At 43.4% G+C, this 25,395-nt stretch overlaps 2 protein-coding genes across 2 annotated transcripts in view; one reads left to right on the top strand and one right to left on the bottom strand.

The window, feature by feature from the left end:
* Window positions 1-25,395, top strand: part of ARFGAP1 (ADP ribosylation factor GTPase activating protein 1) — a 280,382-nt gene that overhangs the window by 14,070 nt on the left and 240,917 nt on the right. The gene's annotated exons all lie outside the window — the stretch shown is intronic.
* YTHDF1 (YTH N6-methyladenosine RNA binding protein F1) overlaps window positions 1-25,395 on the bottom strand; it is a 218,641-nt gene that overhangs the window by 44,767 nt on the left and 148,479 nt on the right. Inside the window, exon 7 of the transcript XR_009726685.1 lies at window positions 11,303-11,376. The gene's annotated coding sequence lies outside the window, so the exon portion shown is untranslated. The remainder of the gene's footprint in view (window positions 1-11,302; window positions 11,377-25,395) is intronic.

Below are 25,395 nucleotides of genomic sequence, written 5' to 3'. Positions count from 1 at the left end.
CTGGGATCTATCTGCATATGCCAGGCAATGCGAGGCTTCTAACAGTCACTGTATCCAACTTCAATAACCATGATATGCTCCATCTGCTGACGCCCCAGCATAACAACAGTGGGGAGCTGTACTGCCAGAGGCACTATCCTTTAACAACCGAATGGCTGAACAGCTGGGAAATCATCGAAGGACACTTTCCATACAAGAGCAAGGTTGTTGGCCCTGCTGCTCGTCACACGCACATCGTGGAGTGGAGGCAGAGGAGCCACGTAGGCAACAACATGCTATAGGGGCAGCCTTAGTGAGAGTGCTCATGTCCTCTGCACCACAAGTAGCCACGACCTGAGGGGAAACTGGTGAATTGGTTCATGTAAAAGGAACAGTCTAACTGGAAAAATAAGTTACCTGCAGACCATCATTCAGATGGGGTAGAATTTAACCCTTTTAGGGATCCAGGGATAATGCTCTCTGTGCAACAATAATCCTCACTACTGCTCTTTATGCAAAGAATGATGGTGCCTGAGCTGAGCACTGGGGACAGGAAAGAGGACAGAGACAGCCTTATCCCTTTGCATAGGGGTGATGAACACCCAGCTGGGGTCCCTTGATAGGCACCTCCTAGCAGGATGCAGGATCAGGCTCTTTGGAGATGTATTTTGCCATGCAGGGAGGAATGTAGATTGCTGATGATGCACAAGGGTGGCAGCAGGGTGGTGAGAGATGCTCAGCACTGAGCTCCTGGCTGGGCCTTGGTTGGTGTCACCCTCCTGGGTTTTGAAAGGAGAGAGAAGACAGATGTGGGAATGTCAAGTTGTGCCTGTCCAGTAAAATAGACTGGTTTTTGATGGACTGAGATGGGAACCTGAGGGAAGGCTTCAGGTTTCACCTGAAATTGGGAAGGGAAAAGGAAAAAAGGGGAATGGAAGGAAAAAGAAAGGAAAAAGAAAGAAAAGAACAATCACTGGGAGAAGGGGGAAAACCAGCACTGATTCAAGCATTTTTTTCTTCATTTTTTCCCCCAAATAATGCAGTGATTCTCATTCAGCTGGTGCTTTTCTTAAAGACCAAAGAGCCTATATGATAAGCATATTTTACAAATTAGGTAGCGATTTATCCCGCTTTTGTTTTAATGATTGAAATGAATGATGTCGTGCCGCTTGCTGCTGCTGCTGCATTCAGCGCCTGCTGTTCTTGGGAGCTGAAGACACCGAGAAATTTGCATACTTAATGCCGGGAACTGGCACAGACTAAATAGCTTCTTTTCTTTCCTCTGTGTTTGTAGATTTACTGTAGTGCTGGGTTTAATCAAAGGCTTTTTAAAGCCGTCCGTGTGCCATTTCACAATGCTGAACTTGCATGTGACAAAGGCAGCTATTTATTACTTATCAGCTTTATGGCAAGTACCACAGGCTACTCTAATTAAAGGTATAGGGGCTGCATGCCCCTGCAGGAAAAGGCAGTGGGCAGTTAACATTTCTAATCCCTAATCAAGGCATGGCATGGCTTCATTTTTGTGGTTTGTTTAGTTTCTGGTTAAATGTTCAGCAATAGGGTTAGGGCTAAGCAGGGAGCTCAGCCAAGAAGGTCATTTTGGATAGGATGTGAACTTCCAAGAGTAGGAGATGAGCTCTCCACATGGATTCTGTTGGCTTCAGTTATTAAGGTGCTCTAGAGTTTCACCTTCACTGAAGCAGAAGTGGCTGGAACAGTCTTCTTCATGGAATGTCATCAAACCGGGATGGGTCATTAAGGCAAAAAATGTCCCATAGAGACAAGTTCATACCAACCAGCTTTCTTATGGGCTTCCCTGTTTGTATCTCATGTGCACATGAGAGAGAGCAGAAAAGAGAGACCTGTACTACTCCATTGAACAGATCATCAAGCAGAAGATGTAGAGTGAAAAGCTCTTCTTGAGAAGGAGCTTCAGCATTCCACCTCATATAACTAAGACCACCACCCCAGAGATCAAGTTATAGTCCAGAAGATTATTCTGGTTATTAAGATAGTCGAACAGTCCCAGTTATAAAAAACCTTCTTATCAGGGCTGTGATTTGAAAACCAGTATTCTGATACAATCCTATGTCTTTAAAAACCAGCCCCAGAATAAATGCTGAACTCTGAAGGATGTTCACAGAATGGAAATACCATACTGTGGACAGCTCTGCATTCAAATCAGCACCCAGGAAACCCTGCAAGAACAGCTACACTGCCTAGTAAAAGCAGGATTGTCCCTCATTTATTATCAGCAAATTTAGGGCTCCCTTTGAAGTCAGTAATAAATTTCCACTGGCAAATTATTATTATTTGGAACAGCAAGAAAACACATTTTCCTCTCTAAATATTTTCCGACTTAAAAAGAGACAAAACACAGTGCGGGGGGGAGCAAACTGAATTAATCCCTCGTCGGGGCTGGTCCTTAAGGAGGCAAACTTCTTTAAAAACCCATAAATACATTGCTCCCTCCCCCCAACATCTGCTGGGAGCACTCGGAGATAACTGGCAGCTTGAACAATAACTCCGAGGACTGGAGTCCTCGAACAATGGGAGTGGGACGAGAGCAGCCCTCGCTGTGGCATCGTTTCCAGGCCTTCTGCACATGCAATTGGTTAACGGGAATAAAGATCAAGTTGGACCAATAACACTATAATTTGGAAACAAATATATTGATTACAAGAGAGTCCCACTGGAATGAATGGAACTACTTGCAAAGTGTGGTTATTATTCTGCACGCATAGGGATTGCAGAGTATGGGTTTCTGTGGTTCTGAATTGATCAGCATGATATTAACATCTTGGAAACACAATATTATCCCACTGCAGTAATGTGTAGCCATGTACTGGGGCCAGGACAGACATGGGAGGATGAAGTGATGCCCAGCCCAATGGACCACTCACGCACAGCAATTCCTCTTCCTTCCTTTGCTATGGCTTCTGATTCCTATAGATCTTTTAAAGAGTCTTCATAGCTAGGCCCTGTGAGTTGTGTGTTTCTGAACTTCACTAACAGGGGGTTTATCTTTCTTCTAAAGTGACTATTTAATACAAGAAATAAAACCCGGCTACGAAATATTTAGAAGAAAGGATAGTATTAAAATAACAGGATTTGACAAAACCTCTACACCTATTAATAATGCTTTAGAGCACAATAATGGGATTAATTTTAAACTCCTGGCTTATTTATCACCATCACTGGATTTTAGTTAGGTTCAGCTTTTTATCCAGCTCTGGAAGTGACACCAAATCACTGGTTTTATTCTTATTTATTTATTTAAATTTGAATTAAAAGATGAGGTGCACACCCAAGCTTTCAAATTTCTGAATTTATCTTTCCTAATGTAGCAGAATCATAGACTTATAGACTGATTTGTGTTGGAAGGGACCTTAAAGCTCATTCAGTTCCAACCCCCTGCCACAGGCAGGGACACCTTCCACTAGAGCAGCTTGCTCAGAGCCCTGTCCAACCTGGCCTTGAACACTGCCAGGGATTTTCAATCCAACATGATCAAAACGATCATCCTGAAAGGAAGTCAACCAGCCAGATCCCTTTAAAAATACAAACAGAGGTCCCCAAAGGTGTGCTCTTTCAAACTAGCAGCCACAAGTCCCAAGATCCTGGAGACCACATTGCTCTTTGACTATGGAACTGATGAAGACTGGCTGCATTTCACTCTTGTTCAAATAGTAGAATCATAGATCGGGTTGGAAAGGACCTTAAGATCATCCAGTTCCAACCCCCTCCCATGGGCAGGGACACCTCACACTAAACCATCTCACCCAAGGCTCTGTCCAACCTGGCCTTGAACACTGCCAGGGATGGAGCATAAATTGTTCTGCCACTTCTGTGTGTTTATTGTCACTAGCTCAGAATAATATTTATTTCCACCTCATTTCCTAACAGGAGCACCAGTGCAGCCTTTACATTGGTACTATCTTTGTTAAAGCATCTTTTGGCTTTCCTGCATGTGGAGTATCACAGTTATTTTATTGTACTTGGTTTTAAAAGCTGAGCCTATACAAACAGACCAGTAAGTTTAGGGCCTATCTTTAGCTACCTGCAGAGAATGGGCTCTCCAAAGGTAGGTGTTCAGTATTTTCTGAACATTGTTTCTGTTTAATGAGCCCAACCTCAGGCTCCCAAGACAAAAGACACCCAAACTGCTCATCATTCCTTAAAACCTGATCCCTGGAGCCAAGTGAAATTGCAAAGTTGCATTTTCTCTTCTAAATAATTTGCTCTGCATTTTAATTCCTTTCAGTTTGACAGCCTTAAAGGAGACAGATCAGCCAGAACCAAAGGTTTTATCAACTCTAAACTAAGCCTGTTTTAGACAACTGCAAATGTTCATTTCAAACTAAGAATTGTAATGCAAAAAGGCATTTTTTTTTCACCATGTAGGTAACAGACCCCTTGGGAAAACATGCAACAGCACAATGCTGATCAAACTAACTACATCCAAAATAGCAGATTAGCAGGACCACAGATTTGCAGAGAGGGTTTTGCATTCAGACCACTGTGCTCGAAACCATGGATGGAGACTCTAATGGCCTTCTTGGGCCTCATCAGGCTCGTGCAGCTGTTCCTTTAGCTAGTGCTAGTCTTAGCCTAAAGGGAAAAGAGACACTTATTTTTGGTGTGTGGTGGCTGCTGCAGCTTCATCAGCCTGATTTATGTGCTGATTTGCATATGTTCACCCACAAATGCTGTGAATTGCGCTTTTTGCACCAAACCGCACCATTAACACTGGCTGCCAAAGCAGAGCTCAGCGGTGCTGCTCCACGTGTTTGTCTTGCACATATCTTGGATGGGAGGGGTGTTATCAGGCCAGCCTTAAAAGCTTCAGGTGTTCTCATCGACACTTGGTGATAATACTCCATATGCAGGAAAAGATGGATCATATCATAGCTGGGAGTTTTTTTCTTTGCTAGCAAAAGGAGTGCTGTAACATTTCACATCTCTTGCCAGAGAGGATACTACTAACACATCCCTTGCAGGCTAGAACTGGTGATATCTATGTACCATGGTAACTGGCTCTATAGCGCTCCATTTATGATAACTGTAATGCCGATTCATAAAAAACAACCAACAAATACTCTGTGAGCACTAAACCACGTTATTTATAGGCCAGTTTCTCAACATCTGAGTTTTCTGCAAGAAACCTAGAGATTGTCTTCACTCCAGTCACCATGAAAACCTCTGAACATGTCTGCAGTCTCAAAATACAGAATCATAGAATCTTATCTTAAAGAATCTTAGCATAGAATCTTATCTTAAATCATATCGTAAAAGAGACAAACTCCCTGGGTAACCACAGAAGTGCCAAGCAGTATTGGAATGGTTGGGAGGATGTTTCTTACACCCAGTAAAGCACATTTCCTATTGGTGAGGGTCATAGAATCATAAACTGGTTTGGGTTGAAAGGGATCTTAAGCATCATCTAGTTCCAACCCCCTGCCATGGGCAGGGTCACCTTCCACTCAACCAGTTCATCAGACCTCAAATTGGGCTGGACCATTCCCAAGCTCTTGCCTTTGCAGGAGGAAAGCATCCAGACCTGGTTGCAGAATGCTGTCTGCCTGTGAGAACCAGAGCTCCTTTTCCTCTGGGTGTGGCAGTCAGGAGAGGAACTTGGCTTCATAATCGATTTTATTCCATTTTATTACTCTCGGCTCTTCCCAGGAGACCTTTTAAAACATCTGCTGATGCTTCAGTTAGAAATCACATTTCCCCTTCCTGGATACTTTGCTGGGTCCCACCCCCCTTCCTGAGTGGCAGGAGAGAACTCCTGCTGAGCACAGCCTGGCAGCAATACACTGAGGCCACCTCCACCTTCCTGATGTCTCCCAAAAGCAGTTGTAAGGGGGACATTTTCCCAGTGTGAGCTCAGGTTTTGCTGGTCAAACTCTTTCTCTTACAGCTTATCAAGATGCTTTATCACCCCTTCTCCCCAGATGGTGGTTGCAACAGGTCAGATCAGCATCTTGCTGTTAGATCTGCATCTGCAAAAGGCTTTCTTGAGGTGTTCTGTGATGGCACCTCCTCACCCTCCTGTCTGACAGGGCTGTGTCAGATGGTGCCTGGAAGCATGGGCACATTCAGACAATGGAATGTTACTGGGAAAGAGGATATTTTCAACCAACATTTTCCTTGAATTGAAATTAAAAGCTGAAAAGATTTATTACAGTGGCATATTCATGCTGCTATATTTAAGGTGATGTCAGTGTCCTCGGCATAATCCTTCTTTTGCACCCAGGATTAAAACTCAGCCATAATAAAGTGTTCCGAGCTGAAACTTGTCCTCAAATGTTTCCTGCTTGAAGCATTAATTTCATTTTATTAAATTAAAAATAAAATCAATTCAAGAGTTTTGTTGGTTTGGAGATGAGAACAAGGAGGAAGAGGACAGTGGGAAGAGCAGCACATCCATCTGATGTTTCCTACATTGGCCATGCTCAAACCACAGCCTTCAGAGTCAGCTAGAAAGAAGACTCATGGCTGGGCTGGCCCTAGGCAAGCCAGGCTTAATGCAGCTCTTTGGTCTGAAATAAAGATGAACTGAATCTTTGAAGCTGAGGATGTGGAAAGAGGGAAGAAAATAAACCTAGTGAGTGAGCTTAATGCTGATCACAGCACTGGGCATGGTTAGAGTCAAGGGTGTCCTTTTGATTGGTTTTAATAGGAAACTCTCCCAAGAGTTTGCTTGGTCTAGGGAGGAGGAGGAGGAGGGAAGACCATGAAGATGGGTAGTTAGCCCTGGAGCAACCTAACACCACCAGGAGACTGTCCTTTCTGACGTTATGACACTAAAAATCTAGGATTCAGGAAGACAGTGGAGCATGAAGGTGTTATACATGCAACCTTTGTGTAATACATCACATGGAAATGTCAAACTAAATTTACCTGGACAAGTTTAATTTGATCCCCTTGGGGATATACATGGTTATATGATCTTTAAGCTACGTGTTCACATACCAGCTTTTTCCAAAGTATCCATGTGCACAGAGTTCCTTTAAAGAGCACCTGTTTGATGTTTTATTTCCAGAAAACTACTCAAACACTGCTCCGGAGGCAATGACTAATTTCCTCTCAGGCTTGTCTACGGCATTCATCAGTTTAGCATTAATTTAGGAGAAGGGTGACATTATTGCCACTTTACAGAGGGAAGTGCTGAGTCACAAGCAGAAAGTTCACCGAAATGTGCTAATTTGCAGTTCCCAATTTTCAGTAATGCAGAACTGGGAATTTCATGCCGTGTTACGCTGCCTGGATGCAGCTGGGGGAGCTCAGCATCCCTCTAACACCAGACTCCAAGCTCTCAACCCCCAAGATGCATCTACTAATGACTCCAGAAATATTAGCACCTCATGTAGGAACTCTGTGAGGAATGTAGGAATGGGGATATTATTCAGGTCGTTAGAAACAACAATCTCAAATCTAGGACTACCTCTGTGAGGAATTTAGGAATGGGGATATTATCCAGGTCTTTAGAAACAGCTATCTCAAATCTAGGAGTACCTTTTCAGTTGTTTTTATTGGGAATTTAAGATTTGCCCTGAAATTTCCTGATGGGAATATGCCTTTTGCCTCCTGAAGTTCACATAAAAATCTGTTCAGACTTGGCTGCGCTAAATGCATTTGTGAAATTGCCATTTGCACACACAAATGAACGTGTGAATGGTACAAAACAGACATCATTATATGTTCAAACCTCAGATACTATCAGTAGATACTGGCAAGGAGTCTACAACTGCCTTTGCAAGTCAAGCAAAATTAATAGGTGGAGCTACTAAGTAGATTGCTTGCAATAGATGCTCCTCTCTGAACATGTCCCTTATTTGGATGAGGTTCATTGTGTGCCTTCTCTGGACAATCGCTGCTCCAATAATCCACTTGCAAAGCAGGAACCATCCCAGACACTGTGGGGGTGCACAGCCTTTCTCCCACCCTCCCCACTCCTTGCCCTTGGGAAAGGGAGCAATGCCTGTCCTTCAGCTGCCTTTCCAAATCACGGGTAAGAGTTTGGAGCGAGGAGAAGACATCCTGAGCAAACAGGACCTTTCCTTTGCGTGCCACAGCCCTAAATGTGTCAACACATGGTCAGCAGAATGTGTCAACACATGGTCAGGTCAGCAAAGGGGAATTTCACCTGGTTATGGCTACAGGGAGATAAAAGCAGCAATGCTGCTAAACAGAATTAGCTATTTATTTGTATGGCATTTAATTGCACTGAATAAAGGTCAGTGTGTTCTCACAGTCTTGCCATTTGTGCCGGGGAAAAGAGCAGATGTGGCTCTTGTCCCCAGGTCCAAAATATCACACTCCCTTATTTTACAGTCAGGTATTCACAACTACTTTTAGGAACACATTCCATAAAGAGACGCTTCTTGCCAAGAATCCAAAAGCAATTTATGTTTTAAACTCTTATCCACCATGACAACAAAGGCAGAGATTAGACTGTGCCCAAATGTATCACAGCAACAGCATTTCTGCAGGAAAGCTAACCACAAAAGCTTGGCTGATACATTTTTCCCTGTGTCACTGGGATTTTCCAGCCCTTCACAGACTGCCCTCTCATATGATGCACTTTCTATGTTGTGCTTGGACCTGTGTCTTATACGTCTCACAATGAACTGCATCAGATTTACCCTATCATAATGTTTAAATAACCAGAGTTCTTTGAGACTCATCAGTATCGCCTTGCACATTCACATGCACACCTGACCACACACACCAGAACCAGAATACTCCATTGTGTGATGGGAAATGGGAGATGTTACATCCCAGCAAACTGCAATAGTCTGTTCATTGCAGATGCAGGTGCTGCCTGCTCTTCAGTTCGGGTGCAAGAGTCAGGATACAAAGGTCTGAGGGTGGGAAACCCCACATCTCACATTGCAGGACATGGTGGAGCTACAAGGACCCAACACCCAGCACACACAGATTAAAACACAGACCTCCATGTGGGTACTCAGGAGGATTTAACTGCATTGAGCGGAGAGCCTCCACACAAGCATTTTACCTGCTCTAGCTTTCCACCATTACCTGATCATCACCTTGGTTATGCTCGACCCAACGAGCCTAAGGTTGGCACCAGCCTTCTTTATCCTCTGCCTGCCCTCAGCTGTGTGCATGGCTTTGCCTGACACTCCTGCCTTCCCCCAGGGTCTGGGAGGCTCAGGCAGCACTGCAGAAGTAGCAATTCTCTCCTCAAAGAGCCTTTCCTGAATGCTTCCTTTGGGCTTTTTATAACCTGGTACTACATCAGCTATTCTCACCGAGCTGCCGTGTGGGGTAATGTGCACAGGCGAACATTGTTACAGGCAAACACAGATACTGGAGATGCTGACAGATGGAGGAATCACACTGTTTTGCAGGAAGGAAGGGCAGAATAGGAGCAGGAATATCAGAATGAGTCTTGCCGTTTACATATAACAAGCTACAGCTATATTTGGCTACGCTGCTGCATTCACAACCTTCCCAATTGCCAGGCTTTCAAATACACACATTACCACCAGAAGTGCTCTTGCTTAAGTGCTCCCATCTCCAGGATTTCCTTTGAAGTATCTGACTGAAGTAATGTAAAGTGCATTTCAATTGGCAGTGAATGCAGGTTAAATGGTAACAGCACAACAGATCCAGTGTTTGTTCCCTGGGCTTTTTCTTTTACCAGTCTCTCTTTTTAGAGAGCCGGTTACTTACTGTAACACTGCATTCAGGCACCTTCTGTCTATTAAGCCTCTTTCCTGACCCTCTATACAACTGCTTGAGGATGCTGTGAGCTGTATCAGTACTGCTTTAGTACACAAAAAAGTGAGTAAATGCACTGCTGAGTGCCCAGGGTGAGCAGTAAGCAGTGGGCAAAGTCAATTTAGAAATCTCTGCACTTGCATTTACCCTTGGCTCCACCACCCAGCTGGCTGGAGACTGAGCCAATCACTTTGGATCACATTGGATTTGTGTGTCACCTCCCATACATGTTGATGGAGCACCAACTATTTAACCTTTAAACGGAGTACTTTTCTAATCCATTGGATTGGCTGGAGAACGTATATTATGCTAGCAAAACAGCCAAGTCTGCACTGAACAATGAAATATCCCCACCTGCCCGTGCCAGACACCCTCTCTGCCTTCAATCACTGAGCCAGGGCTGCAGCATCACTCTTTGAACGGCAACCAAAAAATGCAGTTTGGGGAACAGCTTAACCTGAGGTACCAGCATTATCCAAGAGGTACCTTACCCTGAACAGGATCTTGCTCACCAGAAAGAGGAATGACCAGTGCAAAACCTGGGACTGAAAGCTGGTGGTTATTAAGCAGGCTAATTTTGTGTTGCAGAAAGGACTGATCTGGGTTATGGATGTGTTAATTTATTATCCAGGTGTGTCGGGGGAGAGGACATGGGTCAGCTGAAGAGGGACATGCAGGTTATAACCTCCTGCTTCTGTACTGCAAAATCAGGCTAAGTGATTTCTAAGGGTAACAAGAGAAGGGATCATATTCTAAAACCACTGTTTAGCACAGACAGGCTAAAGCTGTCCCACCATCAAACCTTATTTGTGTGCGTGTATGTTTATGAAAGGGAGAGATCTGAATTTAACTGCTGCAGTTTACTCCTTGTGCTTCATGCGCACAAGCTCAAGAGGATTTTCCTTTTTTAACTTCTTAAAGCTGTGAGACCCTTTTTTCAGATTCATCTTTTAGGAGTGGAAAAGGAGGAGAAAAAGGAACATTTTGCTCAGGATTTGCTGAGCTGAAAACCTTACATCTGAGCATCTTCCAGACCTGGATGTTGGTAGCTTCTTACAGCTTCTCGTGGCTTCTCTGAACCTCCACCCATGATAGATGTTTAACATGCTGTAATGCATATTACTCTGTAATGACTTTGGTGGAGCCATTACAATGAGTTACACCAGTGACAGATTGATACTTAAGTCAGTATATGTTTGCATAATATCTGTCTACGTTCTCGCGTAGCCCCCCATTACCGGCGCACATCCAGCATAATGACAGCACGGAGAGCCATATGACTGGTGGGTTCAGCCCTATTCCCTGTCACATATTGCCATGGTACCCAGAGCTGAATCACGCAGTCTGTTTAAATAGGCGGACATTAATTTATAGAGTAAATCATTATGAAATGGAGGAAATAAGTGACTATCATCGGTGCTGATTTGATCTAATGGAGCCTCACACTAAATTGCTAATATTCATCCTCCCATTCTTTTTTTCTTTTAAATGACAGAAACAAATAAAACCAGAAGCCTTTGTTCAACCACTGCCAGGTACACGGTTTGGTGATTACGTACAAATCTACCTTACCTCTTCCTGCTGCTTCTCAGGCTGGGGAACAGGATCTCTTCCTTTTGGTTTCAGTAGAGGCTCAGTAACCTGAAAATCGAAAGACAAATTTATTGCTCTCTGCTAAACTGCCCTTTCCCTTTCTTGTCTGGAAGAAGGCAGCTTTTGGTTCACTCGAGTGGAAGTTGGCTGTCCATTTCCTGATGGCAGCAAAGAGCAGACTCCCATCTGGTTGATGCAGATGCCACTGTTTTGACTTTATCCAGGTGGTCACCCAGCAAACCCTGTTGTGCCTAATTATTTAAGAGGGTTGTGAAACACTAGGTGATTTTATATACCATATGTGCTAGAAAACATAAGCATGAAGATGCTGTGACTTAATGATGTGGCAACTTCAGCTCTGAATCTTCCGTGTTTTACGGCTTAAATCTGACCTTTCACTTTACTGTAATGCGCTTTGTAGCGTTTAGCATGAAAGAAGAGCAAATAGAATTGGAGATGGAGAGGTTATCAGCAGTGGTTATGGAGCCATCCTCCATCCTCTATCAAGATAAGCCACTTGACTCAATTTTAGAATACCCATCCTAGCAGGGAGAAGGAGGGAGGAGAGGGGGAGAGAGCTGCCCTTTGACTGGAATTTCAGGATTTGGAGTTCATAGACTTCCTTCATGGTACTGAAGCAAATCACGACCCTTCTTCTTAGAGCAAAACGACATGCCAGCTCTGATTATTAATTTATTTATTTTGAGCAGGCATAGTTTGGTGCTCTGACTTCTCAGACAATGGGAAGGTACAAGGAGAGAAGGATAATAAATTGCATTCCCTCCTCTTTGCCATCACAGGAAACCTTGAGGGACTGTTCAGCAAGCTCGAGCTCTTATCTGCCTTTGGGCGATCTCATTATCAAACCTTCATTTTGCTCCCCAGCAGGAGAGATGGCCTGCAATGTATGATAACCTCTACTTACGAAACTCACACTCCAGAAATCTCTGATAATAGGCCAGCTAAAATGGAAAACCAAAGAGCAGGCAGTGGGTTTTCAGTCACCATTAAAGACCATGCACACACATACACTCACAGAGGCAGGTACTGAGACATCCTTATGTTTATTTATATTTCTATGCATCAGTTCAACTCTGATGGCACCTCCCAGAACCTAAACCACAAATCTAATATAACATTTTCCAGCATACTTTGAATAATATTTTCAAATAAGCCTGTGCAATATGGGAGCCTGTGTCCCAGCTCCAGAGAGGTCAGGGAAATCAGCAGGAATTATAACCTATCTAACCTGCTCAGGTGTTTTCATAAATCCCATTAAACACTTATTTAAAGACTGTTGAAAATGTGAGCTATAGGAACATAAGTTCCTGGGGGTTCAGAGAGAAAAAGGAGAGGAGGAATAAAGAGAATTAGGTACCTAAAACACTTGGGCAGTTTCCTTATATTTGTTTTCAATTACTTTCCTGTTGCTAACTCTCCTGTGAGCAGGTTTCCCACAAGGGTTTAACTCTTTGCCAGCACCAGTACTATTTGTGATGGCACCTGACGATTCAGCCTTCAGCCACCAAACCCTCAGTTCTGAACCCTTCATGTCTCTGGCAGCAGCTGAGCACTACATGGGTTTGCAGCACCCACAGTGCAATCTGTTCTGGGTATGGGCTAGAGAGGGTGAGGGCTTTCCACCAAGAAAGCCCTTTTAGCTACTCAGTCTTGTTTGCATCAAGATACCTTCAGGTCAATACCCACTTGTGAACCGTGATTCCTCCCGTTTCCTCCCCATTCCTTTCAGTAGTGGATGACCATATCCAGATGCCACCAGCATGCTGGCTGTGCTATGCAGTCATGAGTATGAGTTGGGTCTCATAGCAAGGGTGAAGAGGTCTTTCTGAGCACAGAAAGGTCTCCAGATGAACTCCCTTGGGTGCACAGCCTCACTAATCCATGCATTCCCACTTGCAGGGCTACACTGCAACCAAATCCCAGCTCCACAAGACCCCACCAAAAGCATCTATCTGCTCTGCCAGAGCTATGCACATCAGAACAGCTATGCTGTTCTCCCACAGGCAGGGGATTAGACAGGCAAAACAGCTACTGCTCTACAACCCTGGGCCAGCAGCATTCCCATTACATTGCCATGCCAGAACTTCTTTATTAGAACCTGAAAAACATGGCAATCCAGGCTATTAACTTAATTCTTATCTGCTTTTGTTGAACCGCTGGGAGATGTCCTGAATCAGAAATAAAATGATGTGGAGGTGGAACACCTGGAAGCATCAAAAATCCTTCTCCTTTATTTTTGCTTCCATTCTCCTATCAGTAAAAATTGTTAGCAGTGGTAAGTTGGTCTCCCTCACTAGTGTAGCTGATGCAAAATATATTTGCACTTGTAAATTCTCTGTAGGCATAACACGCTGCTGAAAATATGATAACAACTTTAATTATATTCTAATATATCAGATGGATTATATTTTTAATACCTTAAAAAATAATCAGCCTGAAAAATCCCAGCTAGTGAGGAAATAAATGCAGAGGACAAAAATATTAAGATATGAAAAGATTTCTCTCATTCAGGGCTAAATAGGTCTTGGTTTTAAACTCTAATTAAAGAGGCACACACCATAGAATCACAGACTGGTTTGGGCTGGAAGGGACCTTAAAGCTCATCCAGTTCCAACCCCTGCCATGGGCAGGGACACCTTCCACTACAGCAGGTTGCTCCAAGCCCCATCCACCCTGGCCTTGAACACTGCCAGGGATTCCATATTAGATAACAGTCATAAAACCCACAGGGAGGCACCTGGATGAGCATTTCCCCATATCTAAGATCCAGTACAGAAAATTATGGGGAACTCTATCACTTTTTTTCAGCAAGGACAACCTATCTCAATAAGGTCCATTCAGGTAACTGTGCTTTTATTGTTGTTAGATTCAAGGTTTTCAGTTCCAATGCTTATTAACCTAGAACTTTTCAGAAACATCACAACCGCTGTTCATAGCACATAGAGCAAAGTTTGGGTTTTCTTTAATGGAAAGCAGAATGACTCACTCATTGCTAAAAAGGCCTGGGCTGAAGGCAGGTCTGTCTGGGCAGACCCTGCAAGGCTCTGCATGAAAAAAACCATATCAATGAAGTTATGCCTACTTTAAATGAACAGTGGCAGCCTTTTCTTTAGAAATGGGTGAGGATATAGGTGTAATTCAAAGCAGTCTCCTTTTAACAGAGGTGCTTGACCTCTTCTCAGGTGTTAAGTTTGCAAAAGACAAAAAACTGGACCCTAAAAACAACCTCACAAGGCAGCAGATCTCCTCTGCTCCCTACATCCTCCACTTGGCATTTCATGCCAATACGTCAGTTGGATTCCAGGGAGCTGGAAGGAGATGGAGCTCATACTCATTCTCCTCTCCCATGCTAAGGGCAGGTAATTATCTCTGCATTCCTGGAGGAATGTTACAATAAATATGGCTGTCATTTTTCATTATTGCATAGTGAACAAAGGGAACAAAGAGAACAAAAGAAAGTGTGGTTTTGCTAACCTGGGCTTGCATGCGCTTGTATATGTGCCAGACATAGGTAGAGGGGGAGAGTTTATTGCTATTCTTTACTGTGGATAAACCAATCTGAGTGAATGGCTCAAAAATCACCAGGTTTTTTAAACTAATTAAGGATCATTCACTGGGAAAATCCTTCCCTCCTACTTGCTGTCCCACCATCAGGGTTGCTGGCTTAAAATGGCTATTATTTGAAAGGCAAGAAATGCAATCATGTCTACCTAACTTCTACCCTATGAAGCGTTTACTCTTTCTCCTTTTAGTGTTTGGGGGGGTGCATATGTCCCATTTGACCTCCTCTCAGTAGTAGCTATATTTCAGAATGTATCTTGATGGCCCTTGTCTTACATGTAGGAAAACATGGCAAAGGAATCTGTGTAAATTAAAGTACTTAGAAAATGTGTGTGTGTGTTTCTTCCCTCTTTACTCATCTTTGACAATTCTGTTTCAACGTAAACAAGATGAAAACACTCAATACCCCTAATCACTGAGAATATCTAATCCCAGACCATCTCTATTGCTGTGTACTCTTTTACATGGTTCTTAGGTGTTTTCACTGACTAACTGAAGAGCACTTTGATTTGCCAAACTGTTATTAGAGGGAAAAAAATGAGAAGGTTCTCGGTGTTCACACTGACTGCAAAATCATCTCCTGAGCTGCAGAAAGAACACTTTGCTCTCCTCTGTCTGAATTGGAGCAGCAAATGGAAAATTACGGTGCAAGCAGAATTTCCCCTGGCAACTGTCTACGTATGAAACATCAAACTCTGGGAAGGATGGAAAACCATGCAGGTCACGACAATTACTCATGTATGAAAGATCCTAGAGCAGAGCCTTGCTTTTCCCTTTCTCTAGTAAAAGATCACTGAAAACTTTGCTGTGGTCTAGTAGTGACAAATTGACTTTGATGATGACCAAAATCCTCTACTCAGTCTTCCTCATGCAAATCCTCTTCTTCTACTTCTCAGCTCTTGATAGGTCACGTTTGACCATCCCCTTCTCCAAGGCTTTGGTCCCTGATGGTCTCTGCTGCGCCCATGCTGGTTTGTTACCAAAATTCAACCCACAGAGATCCAGACACCAGCTGTTTGCTAATGTTTGCACCAGACACACTTTGAAATCCCTCTTCACACAGCAGCACTAAACCACCAGCTCCACAAGGCCTTGAAGACTCACACTCCTGAAACAAGTCCTACCTTTAACTACTCACCAGAAATCCACAGCTATCAAGGTGCTGCATATTCCTCTGTTATTTCAGGCCCAATGAATGTAGTGAAAACCAGTAATATTTATTTTATAGAACCATAAAATTATACAATAGCAGGCTGAAGGGACCTCAAGGATCATCTGGTCCAACCTTTCTAGGCAAAGCATGACCCAAACCAGATGTCTCAGCACCCTGTTCAGCTGAATGTTAAAGTGTCCGAAGTTGGGGAGTAGCCCACTTCCCTGGGGTGATTATTCCAATGGATGATTGTTCTTATTGTGAAAAATTGTCCTCTTGTGTCCAGCCAGAATTTCTCCAGGAGTAAATAAATACATAAATTTATATATATAAAAAATATAAGCATATTTAAATATGTGTGTATATAAATATCTATTTATCTATATATATCTATATATATCTCAAATCCACAGTGGCTCCATATGGGTCCAGAGATGACTTGGAGAAAGCCCACCCCGCCCAGAAGATGCTGGTTTCCAGCAGTGTGGACAAACTGCAGGCATGGAGCAAGCTGGGTTCTCTCCCAGTGCACAAAAAGCCTGTGCAGACACATGAGCATGATGGGGCTGATGCTCATCTGCAAGAAGGCTTCACAATGGACATCTCTACACTGTATGCAAAGGTACAGACAAATCCAAGTCAGGTCGTCAGCAGCTTCAGCTGTGATAGCACAAAGCTCAGGATGTAACTGATATGCAGGTAGACTCCACAACTTGTTAAAGTTGTAAAGTAGGTATGCTTTATTCAGCGCTGAGGCACATGGGGGATTGCTCCTCCAAAGGCATGCGCACCTCAGCGTTGTTCTCCTTCATATTTATCCTCTAAACTATTACATATTCATGAGGTTACACAACATAGTCATGACATATCCCCGCTTCATATTACAATGAGGGAAAAGGTCCTTGCTTGTGCAGTGTCTCCTGGTGGTCATGGGCGAGGATCTCAAGATGAAGTAAATGAGTCTTCCCTGAACTTTTCATCTCTAGTCACTGTGCATGTTCCCTGGTGATTTAGTCACTGCCCAAACCACAAAGCTGATTTCAGCCAGTTTAGGGGTCTAGGGAACAGGAGTTACTATTCCTTCCTCTTACCAATAGCTTTGGTCCTCCCACCCTGTTCCAGCAAGCACGGTAAGTGTTCAGCACCCATTTGTTGAATAAGCATGAATAAGCAGTAACATTGTTAAGCAAGTGGCTTAACCCTAACCCCCCTGTACATCTGTTAACCCTTCACATCATAACTGAATTAGTTCCTGTACAGCTTCAAAGAGGGGTAGCACAAAATTAAAGCAACTGCAAACCCATCTTTATCAGAAGTGAAGGAACTGAGTAACTGGAAATTGGTGGGAAAAAAAAAATCAAATAAAGAACATTGATGAAAAATGAGATATTTCTGATTTGTCACTCTCCTCTTATCTGTCTCAACCTGTTCACTCTAACAGGCACCTTCTTGTCAGGAGCCACAATGACATCAATTGAGTTGGAGTGTAAAGCATCAACATTACTTGTGAGAACAATGTGGCTAGGGAAGGTTGCTCTGCTGGTAATATTAGAGTGAAAACACTCAAATGCAAAGGCAGAGAGGCTAACAATCCACAATTCCATTTACACTGTGAATGCTGAACAGCACATTAAGCAAATCAGTTCAGATGCCTCGGAGTTGTTCTTGTTTGAAAGAGATCAGAAACAAGACTTCAATTCCTGTGCCACATCTAAACACTAGAGCTAAAGCACTAAAACATTCATTATTAAGATTCTTCTGTATCTGCATTTAACGCAGTCATGGTCTTTTGTGGTTGCCCTGTCTTCTTGGGGAACTGTTGTGGCCCTTTACAGATGAAATACCAAGTTTACCATGGGATTACACTTCATGTAATGGGCTGGAAGGCATTTTAGGGATGTTATGGCTTTTCATCCAAAATTTTCTTCTAAGATCATCCACAATGCAATGCACAACAGATCTTCCAGCAAGAGTCTGACATTTCCTCCTCAGTTTCGGTCCCAGATTTTTAAAGGACTCTGAGCTCCCCAGGTTGCAAATGGTGGCTTCAAGGATTTTTTAAGAGCTTTAAACAAGTTTGATACCTAACCACGACAGGTTAAATTAATGCCATCGGGTTCTGGAGGTGTTACCCCTACCTCTGACAAACAGCTTCAGTCCCTCAGCAAAGAGCCTGTACAAACAAGACAGGACTTGATTTTGGGCCAAAGCTCCAAATATCTCTGGACTCTGTCTAAAACCCTGGTCTATACACTTCAGGGTCTCCAAAATACATATATGTATATATAAAATACTGCAGATAACTAGACAGGCTGGAGACAAAATGAGAAAAAACCCTTACAGCAAGACCTAGATGAGATTGTAATTTCAAAGCTGAAAACATCTCTTTCTGAAAATACAGGAGATGGAAGGGAACCCCCAAAAGGAAGATGCAGAGGCAGTGGAGCTGGTGGCAGCGATGCCAGCCCCGGAGCTGGTATCGCTGCTGTGTCCCCACGGTGCTGTGTGCTCCCAGGTAGGGCTAATTAGCTCTTGTTGAGCACCACATTAACACAGCGAGGCAGACCTGGAGCCTCATGGTGCTTTTCTTCATCTCCCGGCTTGCTTGGAGCTACATTGTGCCACTTACAAATGTTTTAAGATTCATTAACCTCCCTCTGCACTCCCCAACTAGAGAGACAATATATCAGGATAGGAAACCTGCAGCAGCAGCGGGACAAGACAGGGTGATAATTTCTCACCCATTCTCCTTTCCTCTGCTCTAACACACTCCAGATAATCACACCTGAAGCTAGATCAGACAGGGACAAGATTAACTGGAACTAGAACTCGGTCCTCACACATTTCTTGCTTGTATCTACACAAGGCACTGTGACCCTTCCCCATCTGTCACCTTGTCCATACATCAGCCATGCTAGCTACACCACCCCACACAAACCTATTCTGCTGTTAAGTCAGAAGGATGCTGAGACACTTATGGTTATGTGTGCACTGTTCTCCACTGCTGTGCATGCAAGCCTGCACGTGCAAGAGGTGACACAGGCACACCCAGTTATCTGAGTCCCGTGTGCATTCCCATGCAGGGAAATTCAAGGTGTTTTCTCCATGTCTCTCTCTTGTTCCGAGACTGAAGAAATCAGTGCTTACAATTTTACCATCTCTGCAGTGCTGCTGTTCAGCTGCTCATCATAGAATCAGACTGGTTTGGGTTGAAGGGACCTTAAAGCTCATCCAGGTCCACCCTCAAGCCATGGGCAGGGACACCTTCCACTGGAGCAGCTTGCTCCAAGCCCCTGTGTCCAACCTGGCCTTGAACACTGCGAGGGATGGGGCAGCCAGAGCTTCTCTGGGCACCCTGTGCCAGCGCCTCAGCACTGTATGGAAAATGAGCCTTGTAATGAATAAGTGATATTTGGAAAACTGGTTTTCTTTGGTCAAGATACAACCTCCTCAATTTTGTGGAGGTTACTGGGATTTAAACAGATCTATGCGTTTCTGGACCTGGATTAATAGTGACTAGTTTGACACGTACTACTTAGTTTACCTGGGTAGGGTATTACTTTCTTATCTAACTACATTAATTGATTCTACATCACTTAATAGCTCAATAGCTTATCAGGTTACTTCACTCACTAGACAAGCTAAATGTCTGGAGGCAATTAGAGTGTCATTCTCCATAATAACAAGTTTCTTTGAGAAGTTGCTGATGAGGTTCTTTATTACACAGATTATAAAGCGTATCTTCATACTGTTATAAATATAGGTACAAATTGAAATTACTTACCAGGAGTCCCACTTCCCTAGCAACCAGGCAGATTTTAGGCTCGTCTTAGGAATGGTTGCTTTCTCCCTTTCCTCCCTAATGCTCTCTCCCGCCTTCCTCGTGATCTGTGTCCAATTTTCTGTCACTCAGAGGTGATCTACGACCACAGAGAATCTGTCACTGTGTCCCTTGCAGTTTGCCGTTCTCGATGTTCAGTTCATTTTGAGGATGTTACCTCCGGGACACAGGGGCTCAGCGTCACAGTTTAATTATGCCTTCTCTTCTCCTTAGCTGCCACTTACATGAGAAGTGCAAAGCCGGAGAGGAGCTCTTTCCTTTCACATTTCCATACACTGACAGCCGTGCTATATAGGAGGTGACACACAAATTCCCAGCCTCACCCCAGCAGAAGACCCTACTGACCTGCTCTGTCTTCCACCCCATCCCTCCCACTGCAGCTTAGTTACCTGGTCCCTCACCTATGTGTCTGAAAAGCCATTAAACACATTTAATTCTACGGAACACAGCACTGTGGGATGGAGAGCCCTCTCCAAATACACTCTGGTGCCCAACAGAAACCTGAACGCATTTTGCTTACTATTACATGAGTTCAAACAGTAATAAATGTTTCATTTTATGGATTAAATTAATAGCATTTAAAATTAAGTGGAAGATTATTAAATTCATTTGTTAAGCTGCCTACGAGGCTGAGTTGTATGTGGGAAAGAGCTCAGACCCAACATAACTGATTCCCACTTTTGTGCATTCTCCAAACCTATCTGCATGCTAAAAAGCCTAAATTAATATTTTCTTATCCCAAACCAGTTTCCCGCTTTTGGGCAGTGAGGAAAGTGAGCCGGGGGGGAGAAATAGGGGTGTAAGAGATGGACTTTGGTGATCTTACACCATACAAAAGGGACAGTCAAGACTCTTGCTGATCATCCCCAGGCCTTCAATCCCTCTACTCCCCTTGCTTGCTTCTCCCTGCCTCATCAAAGCCAACACTGATGCTAAAGGTATCTTTGCATTACCGGGGTGGTTTGGATGCTGTCCTGGGTTCAGCTGTAACAGTTATTTTGCTCCTTCTTAGTAGCTGGTGCAGTGCTGTGTTTTCGTTTTTAGTTTGAAAGCAATGCTGATAACACACCAACAATGCTACTGCAGCCTCTTCAGTTCAGACTTCAAAACCAGTCAGGCTGGGAATAGGGAAGAAGCCTTATTTTAAATGGCAAGAGAAAAATCTTTTACTCTGTCTTTTCTTTTACCTGTTCTAAATCTTGCTGCTATTTCTCAGTCATCTCCTGTGGCCAGGCAGGTGATTGAAGCTGCCATTAATTGTGATTTTCTGTTTCCTTAGGAAGGCTTGGGGAAGATGGAAAGAGTGGCTGAAGTAAGGCAGAGGGTGTAAAAGTATTGATGGGATTTAGGTTTAAAGAAGGAGAAGCCCTGTCTCCCTCCACAGAGGGAAAGTTGTTTATCTTTTATGGGTTCCTGGTAAATGTCGAAATATCCAGTGGCTTTCCATGCATGAAGGCTTTGCATGTAAGGAAAACCAAGAGCCCTTGAACCCTGGGATGGGACAGAAGAGGAAGGCAGTGCCATGTCCCACCATGAATGCTCAACTCGTCCACTAACATAAGCATCTCCAACTTGATGCACATCACAGATCCCATGTCTCCCTTCAAAAAGCAGGTCCTCTAAGCTCACAGTTTGGTTGAGGAAATGGTGTGCTTTGCTTTCAAGCCCCTGATTCTCATCAGACATCCACCTATCCTAGAAAATAAAGACACGGCATCATTATGAAATGCTGTTCTGAGCTTTGCCCTGCAGCTCTCCATGCCCAGGAAGCACCAGAGCTCTGAGCCTGTAGGAAAGTGCCTGCAAGACACAAAAGCAGCTTCCAAACTGCAGAACTGCAATCACAGCAATCCCATGTGAGATGTACAGCTCAGCCCAGTGCATTTGCTCCCTGTGTCTCCTATCTTTGGCATTTAAGATGTTCAGGGGACAAGCAAAAGCCTCACTGTTTGCCTTTAAATAGTAGGCAAGCCCAATGGCTCACTGCTATTCACCAGCAAGAGATGTCTGCTACCTCCGAACAATTAGTCTAAAATATTTATCAGAAATAAATGTTGGGGGGGGGGTGTCCAAGTTTTTGAAGTTATGAGGCCTCAGATGGGATTAATAGAAATTTTAATTAAGATATGGAAATAAGCTGCTTTCTCCCTGTCTCTCTGAGGCTGCAGGGAGTTAACATTATCCTCAACAGCATGTCTCAACCTGCTGGGGGAACCATTTGCAAGATGACTTTGTTTTTAAGTTCACCTTAGACAGGAGGTTTAGCCAGGAATTTGGTGTGAACCCCAAATCCATGCCTGCAAATAGAGTATATCACAACTGAACCCTCTGCTCTCCTGCACCACGGGGGCAGACAGAAGCACAAACCCCTTTTCCATTGCAGGGAAAAGATTTCCTGAAGGAGGAAAAGGGATTTAAACCCTTTTATGTGTTTTATGATACCCATCCTGGCTATCGACCTCATTAGTGTGGCTCCATATATAAGAAGATGAACAGAAACAAGAAATGAAGGAGCAGCAGCCAAGGAGAGAAGCCCAGTGGCAACCACATCTGCAGGCAGCCAGGCCACCAGGAGAGCATCACTGGAGGAGGAATGGCTCTGTTTGGCACATCTCCAGTCTCATGCTCGTTCAGACAGCACCGTGGTCAGGCTGATGCTAAAGTGGAACGAAGCACTGATGCTTTTAGGTCTCCTGGTTTCATTCAACCATCAGGGTGCACATGCCAAACACCAACAGAGTGAGTTTCCCCTCTTGAAACACTGCTGTTACTCTTGGGTTTCACCCTCTTCACACCACAACATTGCTGATGATGTGAACTGAGATCTTTTGGAAGGTAAAGGATTTTAATTCAAGCCTTGGAGCAACTTTGCCATCTAGTTTCTGAAGATTTCACTATAAATCAGGAACCCACGTATGCTCAAGAGCTGATTTTTGGCACAGAAGCAGAAATTGTGACTTACATGGAGAGGGTGTCTCAAAATATTGAGGAAAGATGTCTGCAGGAACTGTCTGGAAGCTTTTCTGTTTTCTCTTCCTCCTCCCTCCTTTTAGTCTGCACAGATAAATCTCACTTTCCCTGGTCTAAAGTTGAAGGAAAATGAAGCATGTAGGCACCTTGTTTTTCAAAGAGAACTATATATTTGGATGCTTGACTTCAGAAAATGATGGCCTGCCTTCCAGATGCACTAAACATCTGTATTTCTTCCTGAGCTTGACAAGAGAAGAAGTTTTAAGAGAAAAAGATTAAAGTATTTCAGATTATTCACATTCTTTTGCACCCTGTGAGATCACACTTCAATTCCTACTGCTATGAAAAAAGTTGTTTTATTCATAGGAGACAAATCTCATTCTCAAGCCTGTTAAACCAATGGAAGCACTTCCGAGTGCATTGTGAATAACTCATTTTATGTGAGGATCACAAAACAACTTACAAGCATTAATTAATCAAATACTGAGACTTAAGCAGGAGCTATCTAGGCATTTCCTATGCCAAATCCATCTTACTGACAAGGTGGGGGGGACTAAAATGCATGAAATGACGTGTCCGTGGTCACAGACAAGCCCATAACAATGCTAAAACTGAAAATCTGGAGTTCTTTTTGTCTTTCTTCAAAAGCAGAGTCTGTCCTTTAGCAGAAGGAACAAAGGAGCAAGGAGAAAAGTTACAGGAATAGATGCATTAAGAGCGCCCAGATGTTCTTGACACAGGGGGCATAGGTCAAATCTGAGATCCTATTTCAAAATCTAGAGAAAATTACCTTTCCAATGACATGTGGCATGACCTTCAACTCCTAATAGTCTAGGAGCAGTCCATTTCTGAACCTTCGGATCATGCATTTTACGTTCAGGATCTCTAAATCATCTCATCATTTACTTACTTCTCTCCGATAATGAACACTATTTTTCTCCCATATCTCTCTTTGTGTGTGCGTGTGTGTGGGCTGCATCCTGCTACACACTTTTCAAAAGCACATGAGAAGTCTCAAAGCACAAACCCGACACTTAATGCAAGACTCAGGTATAGCTGCTGATGGCTGCTTGCTTGGATGTGCTGTATAGAGCAGGCAGGCGGAGTGCAGAAGGCTGGAAGGCATTAAGCAGAGATGATTTTGAGGGGATCTCAACCAAATTAAACTTTTTTTTCCAAGTAAAGCCCAGCAGGGGATAACAAAAATGAGGGCTGGATTTACTAAAAATGAAGCGCGCCAGTGATTAAAAAATGGTTGGCTGCAAAATCCCGACCTGCATTTGATTGTGGAACAGCACCAAGCCAAGATAGTGCGGCTTTAGTAAATCGCGTTGCTAATTACAAACAGTTCATAGCATCTTCCATTTGTACTATAAGGATGGAGCTGTTTAATGACAATTTATTAGTGCATGTGTACAGGTATAGTGTATTTTAATCTCTTTCTGGTGGGTTTTTATTCCCCAATTGGTTCTTCCAAATAGGAAAAAATGATAATTGTTATCTAAGCTCTTGACTTGCCTTGACTTAATTGCAATCTAAGCCCGCTTCTAATCTGTGCAGATCATGCTTGCACGATTTGGAGTTTAATTTGAACCCCAGGTGAATACATGAGCAGGGGCTGGAGGGTTTGTGTGTGCACACATCTGTGTGCTTAGCGCTTTGAACGTGCCTTTTTTCCCCAAAAAAAGCTGACAGAAAAAGGTCTCTATCTCTTCCCTATTTGCACACACACTATTTGCCAGCACTGCAGCTTGCTAAAGGATCAGGATTTCTTTTCCACAGCTCCATATTTCATGATATCAATAAAATTAAGAGCCTTTGAGGAAGAAAACCATAATTTGCTGAGAGTGGGGAAGACTGGAGCAGTTCCTCTGTGCCTGGTCCACAGAGTGTATCATACCCTTGAGCTAGGGAGAAGATCCCTTTGTGTTTCACGCCTGACATTGCAAAGCTGTCTAAGAAATCTGGATGCCTAAGTCTTATTAGAACATTAAATTGAGGCTTTTCTTACACATCTTCACCTCCCATGTGCCTCAGGAGGATTCCTCCCTCCATTTAGAAATACTGGGAAGGAGATCTCAATCTCTGCATTAATGTGGCTCAGCTGGGGAGAACAGGCAGCACAGATGAAGTAAGAAACAGCGTACCTACAATTTGAACAAACCCATTTTTGAAGCTCGAGAGAGATGAGTTACCAATTTTCCTATCTTCTTGATTATTAGTTTTAAAGTATCTGCCCATCCTAGATGAGGGTGAAACCCCGATGCACTGAAATAGCTCCATGTTTTGTAGCTGTGCCTAAATAAGAGCAGAAGGACTGTGTTTGCCCCTGTAAGAACAGCATCACCCGTACAGTCAAGGAATAAGCTCCAAAGAGCTTCTCCTGCAGTGAAGGAAAACACACTCTCCCCTCCCCTGCTCACTTACTAACATAAAAGCAAAGCCACACACACTGAAAAAAAAATATATTTGCTATGCTTGTAGCTAAAATTTAGGTTGATTACAGCTGAAATAAGACTTC

Source organism: Neopsephotus bourkii, unplaced genomic scaffold (assembly GCF_033783945.1).
Source record: "Neopsephotus bourkii isolate Nb327-2 ecotype Australia unplaced genomic scaffold, CSIRO-AGI_Nbou_v1 NB_1060, whole genome shotgun sequence".
In the NCBI taxonomy this organism is placed as follows: Eukaryota; Metazoa; Chordata; class Aves; order Psittaciformes; family Psittacidae; genus Neopsephotus; species Neopsephotus bourkii.
The sequence above is the reverse complement of the archived record's forward strand: the minus strand, read 5'-3'. Positions and strand labels throughout refer to the sequence as shown.